At 38.2% G+C, this 20,110-nt stretch overlaps 1 protein-coding gene across 1 annotated transcript in view; it reads right to left on the bottom strand.

Moving 5' to 3' along the window:
- LRMDA (leucine rich melanocyte differentiation associated) overlaps positions 1-20,110 on the bottom strand; it is a 1,186,567-nt gene that overhangs the window by 95,034 nt on the left and 1,071,423 nt on the right. The window lies entirely within an intron of this gene.

Here is a 20,110-nt window from a genome sequence, read left to right as displayed (position 1 = left end):
GGCAGGTGGAGGTTATCTCCTCATTCCTGCTTTATCAAAAGGCGTTATTTTTTTTTTCTGTTGTACAACCTGGTCTTCAAAGAAGGAATACACTGGAAAATAGGTTAATAGTTTTAAAAATTTTGAACTGTAAAGCTTAACCTGAAGAAGACTGGACTGATAGAAAATGTGGGCTGTGAAAGGACAGATTAGGAAGGTAACAGTGATAGGATCTTTCTCACAGATAGGATACTGGCTGAAGCTGTGGAAAGGTGGGCAATCACATTTGGGGTCACAGACTCTGGGAGACCTCAATAGTGATCAGGAGTTTTCCATTTGTGCAACAGAATTTTAGAGCCAGAAGGAATTATAGTATCCTCTAACCTGTCTTCCTCACTGTACAAGTGAAGAATGAGTCCCTAGAGAAATCAAGTGGCTTTCTCAGGTTACTGGGTCATGCCACAATCCTGCGGCAGGATTAAAACTGGGTTCTTCTAGACTTCCTCTGTGTGCCCTTCCCACCACAGTCACTTACTCTACATGTAAGACCAGGGCGTCTCTGGTGGCTGAGATGGTAAAGGATCTGCCTGCAACGTGGGAGACCCATGTTTGATCCCTGGGTCAGGAAGATCCACCGGAGGAGGAAATGGAAACCGACTTCAGTATTTGCGCCTGGAAAATCCCACGGACAGAGGAGCCTGGGGTGCTACAGTCCATGGTGTTGCAGAGTCCTGGGGACATGACTAAGTGACTAATACTTTCACTGGCACATGTAAGATCAGCCCTTCCTGCAGTTCTCTGGAAATGATCATTACCCACGGAACGATCCCAGTCATGACTGCTCACTGTTCTGCTCTCTGATAAGGGAAAAAAGGGACTTTGACATGAGTCTCCTGAAAACCTTATGGTACAAGTTTGTGTCTGAAACTTTACACATGAGAGGATTTGAGACACTCAGCTACTTCTGCACTGTGGTTGGAGCAAACTGATCCTAAATCTCAGCTCAGGGATCTCTTTTCCATCCCTGTTGAGCAGCCCAGGGACTCAGCGAGGGGTCTAAGTTTGAGATAATCCAGACTGAACACATCACTGACCCCTTACCTCAACACACATGCATATGGGTGTGTACACACGAACACACACACACCCTGTCTCTCCCTCTCAATATCACTTATCTTGGCTTAAGCTTGTCTGCCTGTACCACCTGTGACCTGGATGTTATAATCACCACAAGGCCAAAAGGGAACCATCCAGGAATCATGGAGCTAATGGAATTCTGTCTTCACAAAAGCAGCCTCAGTGTTTTCCAGTCAAGCTGCCACTCTCTGTTCGCTTACGCAGTAACTCTGCAAACCATCATTCAGCGCCAGCAGGGGAAGAATAAACTGGTTCTCATTTCCCCAAATTAATCAAATTTAGCATTTTGTAGGGATTGCATTTATCATCTCATAACATCTTGACAAATGAGGATCCTCCACGTCCTTTCCTTGTTAGTCTGTACACCCAGCTCTCTGTGTTGCTTAGACGTTCCCACTTCAGGCTAATTTCAAGAAATTCCAGAAAATAGTTTAAAAAAACTAAGGTTGTAGGATGCTTTAGATGTGGGTGAATGCTCTTTGCCTCTTTTTTTGGTGGAGACAAACCTGTTCTCTCAGTTCTTCATCACTCACATCCCAGAGAGCAAATATGCTTCATCTGATTGGTAACAGCTTCCACGTCCTATCTTGGGAAGGAACTTAAAGTCTTGTTTGGACTCATAAGGAAGGAGAGACATAATACATTAGTGCTGTAGGATGGCCTGAGCGTCAGGAAAATAATCAGCAAGTCTCCAGCATGGTTTGAGTGTTTGATTTAGGAAGAATATGACACTGCAGCTAAAGGTAGGGATGAGGGAGAGACATGCTCTCTGTGAGTCCTAAGCTAGGCCTCCACTGTCCCCCGGAAACAACAGTGACTTGGCAGTCAAACACATACCTGGCCTTGTCCTTACCCACTCTGTCTCTTGCCTTATATACTAAAAACACCATTCTCTTTTGTAACATGACAACATTCCATAACAAGGCCTGAGCAGCTCTTAAGACTCTAGACAAGCTGGAAGCCACTATAAGATACATATTTCTTCTGAAGATAAGCTTTAGAAGGAAACATTCCAAAAGGCTTATTTTCCTTTGTTCATGTCTGGCCTATCAGAATTTATTATGACTCAGATACAAAGGCTCTTGAATGGATATAGAATAAAGATAGACTCATGGGCATGGTCCAGACCGATGATTTGATTGCCATATAAAGTTTATGGTAGAAGTCTGTCTCCTTCATGACCCAAATGAAACCCACCGCTGACCCAGTCAACCTCATCTACCCCAGTGGCTCCTAGACTATTAATAGTAACATCTGTCTGACCTGGGAACTTGTAAGAAATTAAAATCTCAACCCTACTTACATACTTGCTCTCACACTTACTCTATTCATACTCACTTAGTCATATTTACTCTATTCACTCTCACACTTACTGAATCAGAATTTCTGAAGTTGGAGTGCAGCAATTTATTTTTGAGACAATCACTTGGGTGATTCTGATGCACGCCAACATTTGAAAATCTACATCTTGCAATGCTGCCTAATAGCATTTTCTGCAAAGATGGAAAGCATGTCCTATGTTTGTACTGTATACTATTCACAGTCACTAGCCACATGAGACTCCTGAGCATTTGAAATGTGCAAGTGAGCAATTTAATTTTTAATTTATTGAATTTTAATAAATTTACATGTACCTAAGCATACGTGGCAAGTGGCCAGTATACAAGATAGCGTAACTCTAGGCTGGTAGTATTTAAATATTCTGAGAACTCTTTGAGAATCTTGTGAAGTCTATAAACCTATCCATAGGAAAAATGCACCTGTTTCAATAAACAAAATTTGGTCAACAGCTTCTGGAGGTTAAAGGAAGTTGCAGAGCATTCAAAAGAATTCATTAAGTATCCACTCTCAAAATTTCCAGCAGAATTTACAATTTACAAATTGTAGTTAAACTGTTAAAATGAATCATCTTTATATATATCATGTAAAAACTTATTTTCTAAACCAATGAAAACACAGTTTGACATAGATTGAGGTCCAAGACATGTATTCAAAAATATTTCACCAAATCAATTTTCTGGACCCCAAAACAGCTGTGATGCCAAACACTAGAAACCCCAGCAAAATTTTACAAAATTTTAGAATAATTCTGACTAAGAACATCTGTCCCCATTTTAAAATATCCCTCAACTGTTGCCAATGATATGTGTTGCAACACTGATCAGGCCAGTACGATATGAAAACCTATATAGGCAAGTACAGAGGTGCCCACAGCTTTTGGATGTCTGATAGGATGGATGCCACCTTCCCATGGAAGACTGTGCCCTTGCAGAAGGACGGATCTGCACGTGGAAGGTGAATTTTGTCCCCTGTCTCCAAACTCTTTTCTGATATAGAAACAGGTGGTCCTGAGTCTATATGCCAATCTCCCCACCTTTCATATTCCTTTATAACTATTTAAATCCCACCGTCTCTGAAGCTCAGCTGAAAAATGCTGCCTCCACTATGTAATACTAAGCTTTCCATTTTGCAGAATCTTAGACTATACACCCCTTCCTCCACCGCCCCAATCACAGCATTTGTAACATTCACCTGAAATTTTGTGAATTATACTTCTGTCTTCTCAATTACAAGTTCATCCAGGAGAGGGGTCATATATTTTTACTTTTTGTAACTTGCATATTTTCCACCTCAGAGATAAAAGCAATATAGGTGTATACACACACTTGCCAAGTAAATAACTCAGAGTTAACTAGTATTTGAGTGCTCATATGGAACAAATCTTGTGCTAGACAATGTCACATGTGTCCCTGCATTCAGTCGCCACAACAGCCCTGAGAGGCATATAGCATTAGATTCATTTTGAAGATAAGGATATGAAGGTTCAGAGACAAATTTTCCAATCCTCGTGTAAAGTTAAATTTAACTGGGGGCATCAGCATGAAGACACCTGAGTTCAAATAGCAGCTCCACCACCTATAGCCGTGTGACACTGGATGTGCTGTTTATGTGAAACCCCAGTTCTTTCAGGAAATAGGGCTGGTAATTGTACTTAACTCACAGGGAGAAAATCATATTAGTGCATAGAATACTGTCCACACCATGACTTCTAAATATCTTTATCCAGTCAAAGTAATCAGTTTTCCTTGGGCAAATGGTTAATTTCAGGGTTAGGACAAGAAAAACAAGTCTGAAGAAAAGAAGAAAAATAAGGAACAGTACAATAAATAATGGGAGAACATAAAAAAGACAAGGTCAAATGAAAGAGTCTCCAAATGGGAAAATCTTAGACAAGTCAATTGACAAAATAAAGATAGTAATGGATTATAATTCATAGACTAAAGTAAGGACCTGAGAGCATAATGAAGTAAATATAAAGATACATAGGTACATTCATAGATAGTAAGAAGAGAACAGTACATTTTTCCTTACAACAAAATTTTAACTAATATGGAAGGAGTGATGGAAATGGAAAAACAACCATTTGGCAAAACCACAGTAATACTGATGCAGGGAAGTACCACCAATAGATGCTAAGACTGATGATGAGACTCTGATGAGAAACAGACTACTTAGATAGTCTCAAAGTATCCTCAGACAGGATAATTATTAAATTCAAAGGCAAAACCACAACTTTAAAGTGGATAAAACTCACAAATAGATATATGGACAGAGGAGTCTAGCAGGCTACAGTCCAGAGGGTGGCAATGAATCATACATAACACAGCGAAGAACACTTTTACACTTTCTTCCACTATGTATATATTTTTGAGATTTTTCCATGTTGTTTTGTGTATGAGTAGTTCAGTGCTTTTTTTGACTCAGTAATATCCCATTGTATGGATATACCAATATATTTGGAGTTGGGTTGTTTCCTTTTTTTTTGCTTTGGCTACTATGAATAATCCTGATATAAACATGTGTGGACAGGGAAGTCTGGCACGCTGCAGTTCATGAATGTTCATCCATCCATTAAATTGATAGACATTTGGATTTCATCTTGTTAGAGATTTGTTAGATATCATGCACTATAATTTAAAAAAACTTTTTTCATTTTGAATTAATTTCTAACTCACACAAAGTTGAAAAATTAGTCAAAAGAATTCCTTCAGAGCCCCCCAATATTAACATCTTATATAAACACAGTATAATTATCAAACATTAACACAACACAATTGTCTCCTCTAAATACCTTTCTCAAAATTTTCCTGTCGTTGCACCAATATTCTTTTTTTTGGTAAAGAATCCAACCCAGGGTCACTCATTTCACTTCGTCATCACATCTCCTTAGTTTCCTTTAATCTGGAACAGCTGCCCATTCTTTCTTTGTTTTACAAGGCATATTTTTAAAAAGTACTGGGTTTTTATTTTTATGAAAGATCCCTCAATGTGGACTTTTTAGATGTTTCTTCACAAGTAAATTAAGGTAATGCATATTTGAAAAGAATAACATGCTGGTGCTTCTTCACTGCTTTATATCAGGAGGTACATAATATTAATTTGTGATGTTAATTTGGATAACCCAGTTTAGGTGATAACTCAGCTTAGGTTATATCCATGGATGAAGATGTAGTACACTCATGAAACTGACTATTATTATCTAGAAAAAGGGCTGAAGTATTAACGCATATGATAGCATAGATGAACCTTGAAAACATCATACTAAGTGAAATTCAACGCCAGTCACAAAAGACCACATTCTATGATTCTATTCATATGAAATCCAGAACTGGAAAATCTATAGAGACGGAAAGCAGATGGCTGGTTGACAGGGGTTGGAGAGTATATGGGGAATGGAGAGTGATTTCAAATGAGTAGGGGATTCCTTTCTGGGATAGGGAAAATGTCCTAAAATTACATAATGGTGACAAGTGTACAACTTTGTAAATCTATTAAAAAGAACTATACTGTTACACTTTAAATGAGTGAATTTTATTATATGTGAATTATATCTCAATAAAACTATTTTTAAAAGAATTGTGTCTGGCACATATAAGTGCTGTAAAAAGTGTGGCACACACTGCTGCTGCCGATGACAGCAGTGATTGCTGGTGATGATACTGTTGTTGTTTCCTCTCTGGAGCTTGTGGCCTGCCCAGCATCAACTTGTAAGGCTTATAAATAGGCTGGGGAAAATGACTTACTTATTTAACTGTCTTTTCCTCTCCATAGGGAAGCCAGACAATCTCTCTCTCCCCTGCTGCTGCTGCTAAGTCGCTTCAGGCGTGTCCGACTCTGTGCGACCCCATAGATGGCAGCCCACCAGGCTCCCCCGTCCCTGGGATTCTCCAGGCAAGAACACTGGAGTGGGTTGCCATTTCCTTCTCCAATGCATGAAAGTGAAAAGTGAAAGTGAAGTTGCTCAGTCGTGCCCGACTCTTAGTGACCCCATGGACTGCAGCCTACCAGGCTCCTCTATCCATGGGATTTTCCAGGCAAGAGTATTGGAGTGGGGTGCCATCGCCTTCTCTGCTCTGTCTCTCCCCTAACTGAGGAAAAAACAAGGGTTGAAGAAGGAGTCATTTCAGCTGCAAGCACAGATGCAAAGATGAAGATGCCAAAATTCCAGGACAAACTGTGACCCAGGAGAGACAGAGCCATCTATTTAGCTTTTATGGATTTCTTTTTAATTATCTCTGTTGTTTACTAAATAATCAATTCATTTTTCAGCTTTCAAAGGGCTGCATTACTGCCATGCATCATTGTTCAGTTCCCAATGCATCAGGTAAGAAAAACTCCAGGTATGTTTACTGCAGGTGCAAAGACTTGATAAGGCTGACAAAAAGCTGTGAATTTTTAGAGGAAGAAACTGGGGGTAAACTTTAGAGGGCTTTGCATGCCAGGTGGGAGGAGCTGATCACACAGGCAGGTGGCACACTGTGCAGGCCCACATTCCAGCCCTCAGGACTGGCAGACCATCTCCCATCTCTACAAATGGAAACACTGAAGAGAGCATGAATACCACCTCGTCTTGGGTCTCAGATCAGCCTTAAACAGCTGAGGGTTGTCATTAATCTTGAGGAGCTTCCAAACATAGTATTTGGCTGGAATTTATGAGAGGACTTTGAGGCTTGCTCCTTGCTGCTCACAGCCTCCAATCCTTGATTATTGTGAATGAAGCAAAGCCAAAGAAAACAATGCTGATGGCTGAGCACAGTCAGAGCTAGCCCTGAGGTGTCACAATCAAAACTCACAAACAGTCATTCCACTGTACAAGCCCATGCAGCAGGCTTTTCTGAAATTAATAAATGTCCATGGAGTTCTCCTCAAAAGGAAGCTCTGATACTCTGGAAGAAAAAAAAGGAGGGGAGAAGGCCAAAGGGAATTGCTCTCTGAAGCTACATTCTTAACTAATTTGTTCCGAATCTCCTCCAGTCATACATGTGAGAAATGACATCTGAGGGCAAGGGGTAACAGTTCAGAGATAAAACAAGTTGAAGGCATTTAAAGTGCTTGCCAAGGAAAAGTGCTCATCTGATAAAAATTTAGACAGGAAGGATGCCAAAAACCAGGAGAGACACAACTGAGAGATGTGATGAGGTGATTGCTGGTCCAGCTGTCAGACTTGTCAATGGTGTGGAAATGCCAGATTTTAACTCAAATGCAATGTCAGCTCCAGAGCTGCCTCTATTTCCCTGCATGGTTTTCATTAAGAAAGCATGAAGACTTGGTTCCAACTATATATACATTATTTGGGGCCAGTTCAAGATGTAAATTAGTTGGTTGATCCATCTCCTCTTCAAAAACAGGATGGAAGTAGAAGGAAGAGAATATAGTTTGACACCTTCACCATCACAACACTGGAATAGAACCAGGGAGGATTTACTTGAATTGTAGTTGTGGGCAGGCTGGAAGATAAGACATGAAGGGCAGGGTGGGGCTTGAATTGCCTTGAGAAAGGCAGCATTTTCTGTTTTAGTCTTTAAGAGTCCCACCAGAAACAATGGTATGAGGAGTGGCAACTCCTGTATAATGCTGGAATGTCAAACCAGATCAGGATTCTGTGTTACCATAAATATAGGCCTAGGTACATGTGGGCCGTAAGACTGTAGGCAACACTGTGTTCCATCTGCTTGCTTAAAATATATAAGATAAATATATACAAAGAAAGGTTGGACTTTTTTTTATAAGAAAGAAAAGATTAGGGCCATGGAAGTGCGCACTCCCATCCAGTTCAGTCCAGTTCAGTCGCTCAGTTGTGTCCGACTCTTTGCGACCCCAGGAATTGCAGCTGGGTCTTGTTAAGGAATTGGGTGAAGAAAAGGGGACCATTTAAAGCTCCTGATATAATTATAGTTATCAAAATACTTACTTGTTTCTTTCAAATTATTCTTCTTCTCATATAATCCATGAAACTCACCATAATGAATCTGTTCAGGGCACTGGAAGGCAAGAAGCTTGTACCCCAACCCACCACCAACTGGAAGTTAATGAATAGAGGGAATATCTTCTTAGATAATTTAAAAGTCAGTTTAGCTCAGTTAGTAAAGAATCTGCCTGCAGTGCAGGAGACCCGGGTTCAATCCCTGGGTCTGGAAGATCCCCTGGAGAAGGATATGGCAACCCACTTCAGTATCCTTGCCTGGAAAATCTCATGGACACAGGAGCCTGGTGGGCTACAGTCCATGGGGTCGCAAAGAGTCGGGCACGACTGAGCGACTAACACTTACTTACTACTTATACAACATCAAAGCCTCTTTCTCTCTGTTATGCTTGCCAACTCAGTGCTGTCTCTAGTTTCTATACTTAGCAGAGTACACCCAGACCTTTTTAAACATAAACTTCTTAGCCAGATATGCATATTCTTCTTGGTGGAACAAACATCCATATTTAGATCCTGTAGGCATTGTCCCCCAAAGGAAACACTAAGGTTTCCTTACAAAGATGGCTTGGCTGATCTCTCTTGCTTGCAGGCACATGGTAGACTTTGAAGCATAATAATTGATAAGCAATGAGCTATCAAGGAGATGCTGGGTGAAAAGAGGGTTTTCTGATACTTTCAAATCCAATCAAGAAGGATAACAGGGAATGAATTTACCCCTCAACACCTCAAACAACTAACACATTGAACAAAATGTATGAAAGAAGAGTTTTCAATCATTCAGCATATGGTAGTGCTGGACAGTTTGCACTAAGGGAGGGGAAACAGATGAAGTAATTTCCAGGGTTGTTTAATTTACTGCCCAAAGAGAATTTCCAGGTCACACAACAGGAAACAGGGACCCAAGTGGAGCCCACAGTTTCTCTGAATAGAAGAGGTGGTGCTAAGAGCAAGAAGTCAAATTAGCTAAAATCCAAAGGGTAGACTACTGAAGAGCAAACAGCTGCACTGAAAGAGTTCTGGGAAATGGCAGATAATCAGCCTCAAGTCTTTAACTGACCAGGGCATGTGTACAAGGCAATTACATGCGTCTCGGAAGAAAACCACCTGAAAGGAACACAAGGAATAATCCCAAGACATTACACAGAGCTGGGAAGAGTTCATATTCCCACCACCTAGAATGGAAAACCTATTCAATCATGGGGCTATCAATAGAGTACCCAGAGGATATAGGCTCAACAGTAGGGCAAAATTACTCCTAGATTAAGGCAGCTTTTGTGCCAACTAGCAAAACTCAAAAGTAAATCTTGAAAGGCAACAAATCAAGGAAACAATGAAAGGTATATACACTGGAAAAGAAGAAATAAAACATCTCTATTTGCAGACAATATGACTGGCTATTTAGAGAGCCCCGCTGAATCTATAAAATAACTCCTCGAATAAGTGAGTTCAATAAAGTGGCAGGTATAAGACTGACACGGAAAAATCAATCCCATTCTCTACACGCTGAAAATGAATAAATGAAATCCAAACTCAATAATTCAGTACTATTTAAAACTGCTGAAAGAATATGAAATACTTAGGTATAAGTCTAATGAAATACGTAAAAGATCTTTATGATGAAAATTACAAAAAGTTGTAAGAAGTAATTTTTAAAAATTCTGTTCACTTGGAGACGGATACCATGTTCATGGATTTGAAGACCCATTGTGGTTAAAACGTCATTCTTCCTAAACTGATCTATAGGTTTAATACCTATAAAAGTCTCAACAAATATCTTCATAGACATAGGCAAGCTTACATTAATATTTATCCAAAAGGGAAGGAGTTAGAATAGTTAAAACAATTTTTAAAAGAATAAAATGGGAGAAGTCACTCTTTTGAATATTAAAGTTTATTATGGAAATATGTATTATTGCTGGAAAGATAGATTTCTCACTGGTACAGTATGGACAACTCAGAAAAAGATCTACACAAATATGCACAATTGATTTTTTTTTAATGGAGCAAAACAATTCAATGGAGAAAGAAGAGAACTTACAATAAATGATGCTTAAGGCAACTGGGCATTCACTAGCCCAAACAAACACACACACACCTCAAAACCTTATACTGTATACAAATTTAACCATGGGAATCATCAGCTTAAATTTAGAATGTAATAAAACTCCCTAATTTCCCCAAAAGATATTTGGAATAGAGAACTAGGCAGAATTTATAGGGTTGAGACCAAAGTGCAATTCATAACAGGTAAATGTGATATTTTAGACCCCATCAAAATTAAAATTGTTTGGTCAATGAGAGAGCTTTTTTTTTAAAGATGCAATGGAAAAAGTACATTATGTGGCAAAAAATTAAATTAAATCAGAAGTAAATAAGATAAAGCTAACTGAAAAATCTGAACATATTTAGAAATAAAATATTAAATAAAACTGTAATTCAAGAAAGAAATCAAACTGGAAATTTAAAAAACTAATTAAAACAACATATCAAAATTTGGGGAATGGATCTGAAATATTATTTAGAACAAAATTTATAGAACTAAAGATCAATATTAGAAAAAAGAGGTCTCAAATCAGTACCTTCCCCTCTAACTCAGGGCATCCCTTGCGGCTTAGCTGGTAAAGAATCTGCCTGCAATGTGGAAGACCCGGGTTTGATCACTGGGTTGGGAAGATCCCATGGAGAAGGAAAAGGCTACCCACTCCAGTATTCTGGCCTGAAGAATTCCACGGATTGTATAGTCCATGGGGTCAAAAAGAGTCAGACACAACTGAGCAACTTTTACTTCACTTCGAGGTTAAAGTGTCTGCCTCCAATGTGGGAAACCTGGGTTTCATCCCTGGGTTGGGAAGATCCCCTGGAGAAGGAAATGGCAACCCACTCCAGTATTCTTGCCTGGAGAATTCCATGGACAGGGCAGCTTGGTAGGCTACAGTCCACGGGGTCACAAAGAGTTGGATACGATTGAGTGACTTCACTTTCACTTTCACTAACTTAAAAAAAAACTTTAAAAAGAGAAGACTAAAAGGAAAGCAAGCAGCAAAGAAATAATAAAAATAAAAGCAAATATTAATAAAATTGAGAACAAAAAAAAAGAAAAGAAAATCAAAGATGCTCTTGAAAAAGATCAATAAAACCATATGCCTCTAGTCAGACTGAATCAGAAAAAAATGAGAGACCACTTAAATTAGCAATACCAAGAATGAAAGAAGTAACAGTAATACAGATTAATACTGAAATTAAAAAGATAATAGAACTTTATAAATGCCAATAATTTCAACAAATGAAGTAAAATAACTACATCTTTGGTAAATACAAAACATGAAAGTTCATTCAAGAAAAAATGTACAGCCTGAATAGCACTATATATATTAAATAAAATAAATGTGAACTAAAAATTCTCCCTAAGATCAGGAACCAGGGAAGGCCACTTTTACAAATTCTATTCAACATTTAGTGTTTTAAGGGGTGAAACAGAAACAAAAGGAATATGTAAAACTGCCTTTGCAAAAGACAAGACCATCTATATAGAAAATCACACGGTATATACAGAAATAAGCTGTTGGAAGTAAAAATGGGTTTATAAAAGTAGTTATGTACAAGACGAATATACAAAAATCTACTGAATTTACACATAAAAGCAACAATCAGAAATTGAAATTAAGCAATAGCATAAAAACTTGAAATACTAAGGGATCGGCCTGTAAATTGAAAACACACATTCCTTAATAAAATTAAATAGACTCGATAGACGTGAGTCTGAGCGAACTCCAGGAGTTGGTGATGGACAGGGAGGCCTGGCGTGCTGCAATTCATGGAGTCGCAAAGAGTCAGACATGACTGAGAGACTGAACTGAACTGAAATAATTGGAAATATAAAACTTGCAATTGGATTTGAAGAATCAATATCATTAATATTTCAGTGCTACCCAAACTGATCTACAAAACATCAGTCAAAATCCCTGCAGGGATTTCTTAGAGAATTTGACAAATTCTAAAACTTATACATAAATGAAAAGGACCTAAAAGAGTTAAAATACCTTTGGAGACCTGATCTGTATTTAAGACTTAAAAGAAGCTAACAGATGGCACTGGTGGTAAAGAACCTGCCAGCCAATGCTGGAAACATAAAAGACATGGGTTCGATCCCTGGGTCAGGAAGATCCCCTGGACGAGGGCACAGAAACCCACTCCAGTGTTCTTGCCTGGAGAATCCCATGGACAGAGGAGCCTGGCGGGCTACAGTCCATAGAGTTGCAAAAAGTAGGACACCACTGAGGTGACTTCCTATGTACTCACACATGATTATAGCATATGCATGAGTGAAATAAATGATAGCAATTTCACAGGGGACAGGTAGAAATGAGTATAAATATCCTGTTATTACATACCCATGCTATTCATATTCAGTACTGGGACTGGCATAAAAAATGGACATCGACCTATGGAACAGAATAAAGAGCCCACAAATAAACCCCTGCATATATGATCAACTAATATTAGATAAAGGAAGTCAATGATACCCAAAAGGGAAATAATACTCTTGTCAATAAATGCTGTTGGGGAAACCAGACAACTACAAGCAGAATAATGAAACAAGACTTCTATCTTCTACACCACATATAAATATTAACTTGAAATATTTGAAAGTAAGATGTGAAATCATGAAATTCCTAAAGAAAACGTAAGGGAAAAGCTCCTTGACGTAGCTCTTGGTAAAGATCTTTTTGAATGATACCAAAGCATAAGCAACAAAGACAAAAATAAATACATAGGACTACATCAAACTAAAAGACTTCTGCACCTCAAAGGAAACAATAAAATGAAAAGGTAACCTATGGAATGGATATTTGCAGACCATATATCTAAAAAGGTGTTGCTATCCAAGATATAAGAAGGACTCAAATAAATAAACAACAACAAAACACACTATATAATTAAAATTTGTCAGAGAAACTAGATATTTTTCTAAGGAAGACATAAAAATTGTCAACAGATACATAAAAAGGTGCTCGATATCACAAATCACCCGGGAAATGCGGATCCAAACAGCAATGAGGTATCACCTCACATCTCTCAGAATGTCATAAAAAGATAAGAGATATCAAGCGTTGGGGTGGACATGGAGAAAAAGGTAGCCTTGTATACTGCTGGTAGGAATATAAACTGATACAGACACTGTGGGGATCAGCATGGGGATGCCTCAAAAATTAAAACTGGAACTACCATAGGATTGAGAAATTCTACTTCTGGGTATATGCCACAGGAAATAAAATGACTACGTTACCTCCATACTCACCACAACATTATTTTCAACAACCAAATTGCGGAAGCAAGCTGTCTATCAATGGATGAATGAATAAAGAAAATATGGTATATATTGATATATATGGTATACTGTATCTACAATGGAATATTGTATAGCCATAACAAAGTAGGGAATTCTTCCATTCACAACAACATGGATGGACCTTGTGGAAATCAAGCTAAGTGAAGTAAGCTAGGCAGAAAAAAAAAATACTGTATGATCTCATTTATATGTGGAATCTAAGAAAATTGAATTTATAGAAACAAAGGACAAATCGGTAGTTACCAGAGGTGGGGGAAGTGGTAGGGGACGGGCTAAATGGGTAAAGGTAGTCAAAGGGGACAAAATTGCAGTTATAAGATGAATAAGTTCTGGTGACGTAATGGATAGCATGGTGACTGTAGATAACATTACTGTATTGTATATTTGAAAGTTGCTAAGAGAGTAGATCTTAAAAGTTCTCATCACAAGAAAAAATATGGTAGCTATATGAATTGATCGATTTTAACTAAAGTTGCTCTGGTACTATTTACACAAATATCAAATCATTATATTATACAGCTTAAACTAATACTTGTAATATGCTAATTATATCTCAGTAAACTGGGGGGTTGAGGGAGCCAGTCTTTATTTCTGTCATAAATGTGCTAAGTTCACTCATCAGAGGAGTCAGGCCAAGGGAAGGTTATTTCAGGCTCTGCACTGAAGCTTGAGAGGAACCTCTAAGGCTGAACTTACCAGGGCTACAGTCTTAGAATCAAACACAGTATCAGAGATGTGTCCTATAGAATTAAAGGGAAAAAGTGTATAACTAAATAAAGCACCAACAAGTTTTAACTATCAGGTTTTAACCATTTAATAAAGTTGTAGAAAAAAGAGAGATAGCAAGGAGTGTTTCAAATCCATGTTAAGTATAAACTTCCCTTCTTCACATCTTGATGAATCCCCAAAGTACAGGCCAGTAAGAAAAAAACAAGGCTCTAACCTGGTCTGTTAGCAGGAATTAGAACATTTTTCTAACCTTTCTAAATACTTTGTTTCAATTTCCTCCCCATTAGTTCTACCATTCCTGCCCCAGTGGTAGAATTCCTTGTTCCTTCAACATACATGAATTGTCTGTAATCTGTCCTTTTAACTTGTGGGGAAATTATTTTTCCTGGATTCTTCTATATAAGTTGAAGTCCTTTTCAAAGAAGACAACTCTGCACTGAGATGATGCTCAAAAGGCTACAACTCACACATACACGATATTCACATCCTGTGTAAATCTCACACAAGTTATTTTTACTGAAGAAGAAATCTGTCAAGCCATCAAATTGGTTATTCTAGTCAGTTCAAGTAGAGATAACTGACCAGAGAGAAAGGTTATGTTTAGAAAGACTAATGAATCCAGAATTCACTTCATTTCATAATTATACCCCTGACTTTGTCATTAATATCATGCATCAATTATGTGAAACTAGGTAAGATATTAAATCTACCTAGATTCGACAACATTGGTAAGATGTGTGAGCTGGTACTGGAGTTCTTTAAAAGTTTTTCCATATCTAATATACTACTCTGCTGCTGCTGCTGCTGCTAAGTCGCTTCAGTCGTGTCCGAATCTGTACGACCCCGTAGACGGCAGCCCATCAGGCTCCCCCATTCCTGGGATTCTCCAGGCAAGAACACTGGAGTGGGTTGCCATTTCCTTCTCCAATGCATGAAAGTGAAAAGTGAAAGTGAAGTCGCTCAGTCGTGTCCAACTCCTAGCAACCCCATGGACTGCAGCCTACCAGGCTCCTCCGTCCATGGGAGTTTCCAGGCAAGAGTACTGGAGTGGGTAAATCTTTCACTTTTCAATTCAGTATTTTTGTCCCAAATACAGTATTAAAATATTCAACCTGGGCATATAGTAAGTCTTGGTGCAATATGAAAATACCACCGTATGGTTTTATAATTGTACAAGTGTATAACAGTATTATAATCATATGTCAGTTGATTCCAATAGCAATTCTTCTAGTAAGACCTATTATGTTTGGGAAAAAGACAGTGAAGGAAAGAGCTAGCTACAGATTTCATATTTCATCTAACAGCAGTTGAGAAAAAAGAAGACACACTATATTTTTCTAATCTTTCCCTGTTAAAGTTTCTGAGATTGTTTCCTCACCTGTAAAAGTTGGGATAATCAAAATCAACCTTAAAGACCAATGGGAAAATCAGGTGAAACAACCTGAGTAAAGCCATCAGCTTAGAATTTCATTCTTCAACAGAAAAGCAAATACTGTATATTAATGCATATATGTGGAATCTAGAAGATGGTACAGATAAGCCTATTTGCAGGGCAGGAATAGAGATGAAAACATAGAGGACGGATGGGTGGGCATGGGAGGTAGTGAGAGGAGCTGGGAGATGACGTATGTGCACTCACGTTAAAACAGATACTTGTGGGAACCTGCTACACAGCATAGGGAACTCGGCTCAGTGCTCTGAGGTGACCGAGACGGGTGGGATGAGAGGAGGGGAGGGGAGGGAAGAATATGTATAGGAAACGAGGAACAAGATACATGTATACATACAGTCAGTTTACTTCATCGCACAGCAGAAACTATCACAGCAATGGAAAGCAATTATACCCCAACAACAACAACAACAAATAAATTCTCTGGGAATCAGAATTGCTTCTGCCACAGAGCCTACCAAGTTGAGAATTTGTTAAGGGATCTCCTAATACCAGAAATAGAACAAGCTGATGGATGCTGTAACTGTCTAAATTTTGACAGGCCAGTTCATGGAAGAGAAGCAGGGCTAAGCATAGATGGTTCATATAGGGTATATCATCAATCTCAGAAAACAAAACCAGGTACAAAACCCCTAAGTGCCTTGGACCCTCTCCACTTTTCTTTTAGGTACATGAAATAAATCAAGGTGATTTTCTTGAAGAATACATGCTATGCTTGAAAATTTCAGATTATTTTCTAGTAGGCTAGTTAAAAACCACAGGACTTCAGAGTTCAACCATTCCTTAGCAATCAGTGTTTCTCATCAGGGTGTTCAGGACAAGGAAATTAATTCACCATACACAGAGCTGTCCTGTGCCCTGCAGGATGTTAAAGGAACCCCAGCCCTTTCTCATTACCTGTAGGATTAGAACTGTTCACATAATTCGTGGGGCCCAGTGCCTCATGAAAATGCACGACTCAAGGTTCAAAATAAGAAATTCAAGATGGAAACAACAGAGAATTAAGCCAAGCACTGGACCTTCTGAGTAAGGGGCCCTGTGTGACTACATGGGTTGGACTTATGAAGCTGGCTCTGTGTGGGAGGAACCTTCTTGGTTACTGTAACTCCTTACTAAGCCCCTCTCCTCTGCCCCACTTCATCAAGTTTTTCCTTAGAACTTTTTAGTCCAAGCTATTGTCTTACAGATAATGAAATTAACGCCTACAAATAATGCACAGTGTCTAAAGTCATACTGGCAGAAAAATGCAAATAGAGGAGTAAATCCATGTTTTCTGACTAAATTTTAGCTGTTTTTTAAATAAAAACTTTACTGAGACATAATAAACACAGCATAATATTCACTATTTTAAAGTATATATGGAAGTTCTTTTACGTATGCACAGTCATGCAATCATCATCACAATTTAAGAACATCTTCATCAGTCCAAAAGGAAATCTCATGCCCATTATAGTCATTCTTCACTTTCTCCCAATCCCCTCTGCTGTAGGCAACCACTAATCTATTTGTACAGATTCCATATCAATAGTATAATTATACTATATGTGGACTTTTGTAACTGGCTTCATCCACTTAGCTTAATGTTTTCAAGGTTCATCCAGGTCATAGCATACATCAATAACTCATTTATTTTAATTGTCAAATACACTACCATGTGGATAATATTTTTTAATCAAGTTCCATCATTTATTTCCACTTTAGGGGAGCTCTCATGAATAATGTATCTATGAACATTCACGCACAAATTTTTCTGAGTGGGCATCTGTTTCCAGTTCTCCTAGGTATATACCTAGGAGTGGAATTGCAAGATTACAAGGTTACTCTACGTTTGTAATTTGAAAACAATTGTTTTCAGAGGACATTCACCATTTTGTATTTCCAGGGACAGTGAATGTGGGCTACAATTCCTCTACAATCCTGCCTATACTTGTTATTGTCTTTTTTTAAAAAATTAAAGCCAACCTAGGGGGTGTGAATTGGTATCTCTGAGGTTTTGACTACAAGTCCCTGGTGACTGATAATGTTGAGCATCTGGTTGTGTGTTCATTGACAATTTGTGTATCTTCTTTGAACAAATATCTATTTAAATATTTTGCCCATTTCAAAAATGGGATATTTGCCTTTTATTACTGAGTTATGTTTTTTATATATTACGAATACAAGTCCTTTATCAGATATATAATTTCAAAGAGTTTTCCACCATTCTATGAGCTGTTTTTCCACGCTGTTGATGGTATTCTTTGAAGAATACAGATTTTTTATTTTTATAAAGTCCAACTTATTTTTTTTCTTTTGTCCCTTATGATTTTGGTGTTGTATCTAAGAATCCACTGCCTAACCCAAGGCTACAAGGATGTATACCTATACATGATTCTGAGACTTTTACACTCTTAGATATTATGTCCAGGTCTTTGATTCATTTTGAGTAAATCTTGGTAAGTGTTCCAACGTCATTCTACTTCATTTGACTATTTAATTTTTCCAATGATACTTATTGAAATGATTGTTTTTTCTCCATCAAATTGTCTTGATACCTTCATCAAAAATCAGATAAAACTGTAAATCAGTTCAGTTCAGTCGCTCAGTGGTGTCTGACTCTTTGTGACCCCATGGACTGCAGCACGCCAGGCTTCTTTGTCCATCACCAACTCCTGGAGCTTGCTCAAACTCACGTCCATCAAGTTGGTGATGCCATTCAACCATCTCATCCTCTGTCATCCCCTTCTCCTCCTGCCTTCAATCTTTCCCAGCAACAGTGTCCTTTCCAATGAGTCAGTTCTTCACATCAGGTGGCCAAAATATTGGAGTTTCAGCTTCGGCATCAGTCCTTCCAATGAATATTCAGGACTGATTTCCTTTAGGACTGACTGATTCATTCAAGATGACTGTAAACGTGATGGCTCATTTCCAAACTCTCAATTCTATCCCATTGATCTTTATGTCTATCCTGGTGCCAGTATCACACTGTCTTGATTATTATAGTTTTGTGAAAGTTTTGAAATTGGAAAGAAAGTCAATGCGTTGAATCTGAAAGATCAATTTGGGAGAGTAGTGCCATCCTCACATCCACACTATTTTAAATATAACTGTTTTCTTAATTTCACTTTCAGAATGTTCAATGCAAGTATGTAGAAACACAATAGATTTTTCTACATTGATTTTATATACTATTTTTAAAACCAGTTAAGAGAAGAAAAGAGAAGTAATATGCATCTATATTATCATTTGTCATTATATAATTATCTATTTTGCTGTTGTATTTTAATGTGGTTTTGAATTTATTGTGGGTCTTCTGCTTTGGGTCTGAAGAATTTTACTTGTTAGTTTTGCAACACATGTCTGCTAGCAATGAAAACTCAGTTTTTGTTTAGTAAACAAAAATGAATGTATTGATTTCATCTTCATATTTGAAAGATAGTTTCGCTGGATATAAGATTCTTGCTTGACAAGTATTTTATTTCCAAGCATTTTGAATATGTCCCACTACTTGGCTTTTTTTTGTCTCTCGTTTCTGGTAAATTACTGGTTAATTCCTGTTGACTGTCTGGGTTGGAGGTCAGGAGTGAGGAGTTATTGTGTAATGATTACAGATTTTCTTCTCAGGGTAATGAAAAAGTTTAGGAAATATACGGCGGTGATGCTTGGGCAATACAGTTAATATAATTAATGCCACTGAATTGCACATGGGCCGGAGTATCTTTGAGTCTAGTCTTTAACGACTATTTTGAATGCAGGACAGTTCTTCTTAGCTGTCTTTTTTCCTGCCGTTCTCTATGGTAACTTTACTAGCCTCTTGTTTAGATTTTTGTTCTCATAGAGTTATTACAGCCCTGGTATTCTTAGTCTGCTTCACTTAGAATAAAGCATCTACACCATAAGTGGTATTGAGTAAAGGAACCCCTCCAGTTATGGCTGTGCTTACCAGGAATTTGACCTCTACAATTTGGCTTGAAGGCAGGCTGACTCTCTTAATAAGATACCATATCTCTTGACTGGTAGATGAGGATTAGGGATGCATACCTTCTTGGCACACATGCTCACTGTGGAGTTTTCTTCAAACTAAGCCAAGGAGGGGAGGGAAGGAATGGGTCATGATTCAAGTACCACCGAATCTCATTGTCTTAGTTTCATTGGGCTTTCTCAAATAGATGTTTCTTTATTTGTTGTATTCCCTTAAGTCAGTATCCAGAGATGTTAATTT

The sequence above is a fragment of the Ovis aries genome, chromosome 25, assembly GCF_016772045.2.
Source record: "Ovis aries strain OAR_USU_Benz2616 breed Rambouillet chromosome 25, ARS-UI_Ramb_v3.0, whole genome shotgun sequence".
NCBI classification, from domain to species: domain Eukaryota; kingdom Metazoa; phylum Chordata; class Mammalia; order Artiodactyla; family Bovidae; genus Ovis; species Ovis aries.
Note: the sequence above shows the minus strand (reverse complement) of the source record. Positions and strands in the feature narration are given on the sequence as shown.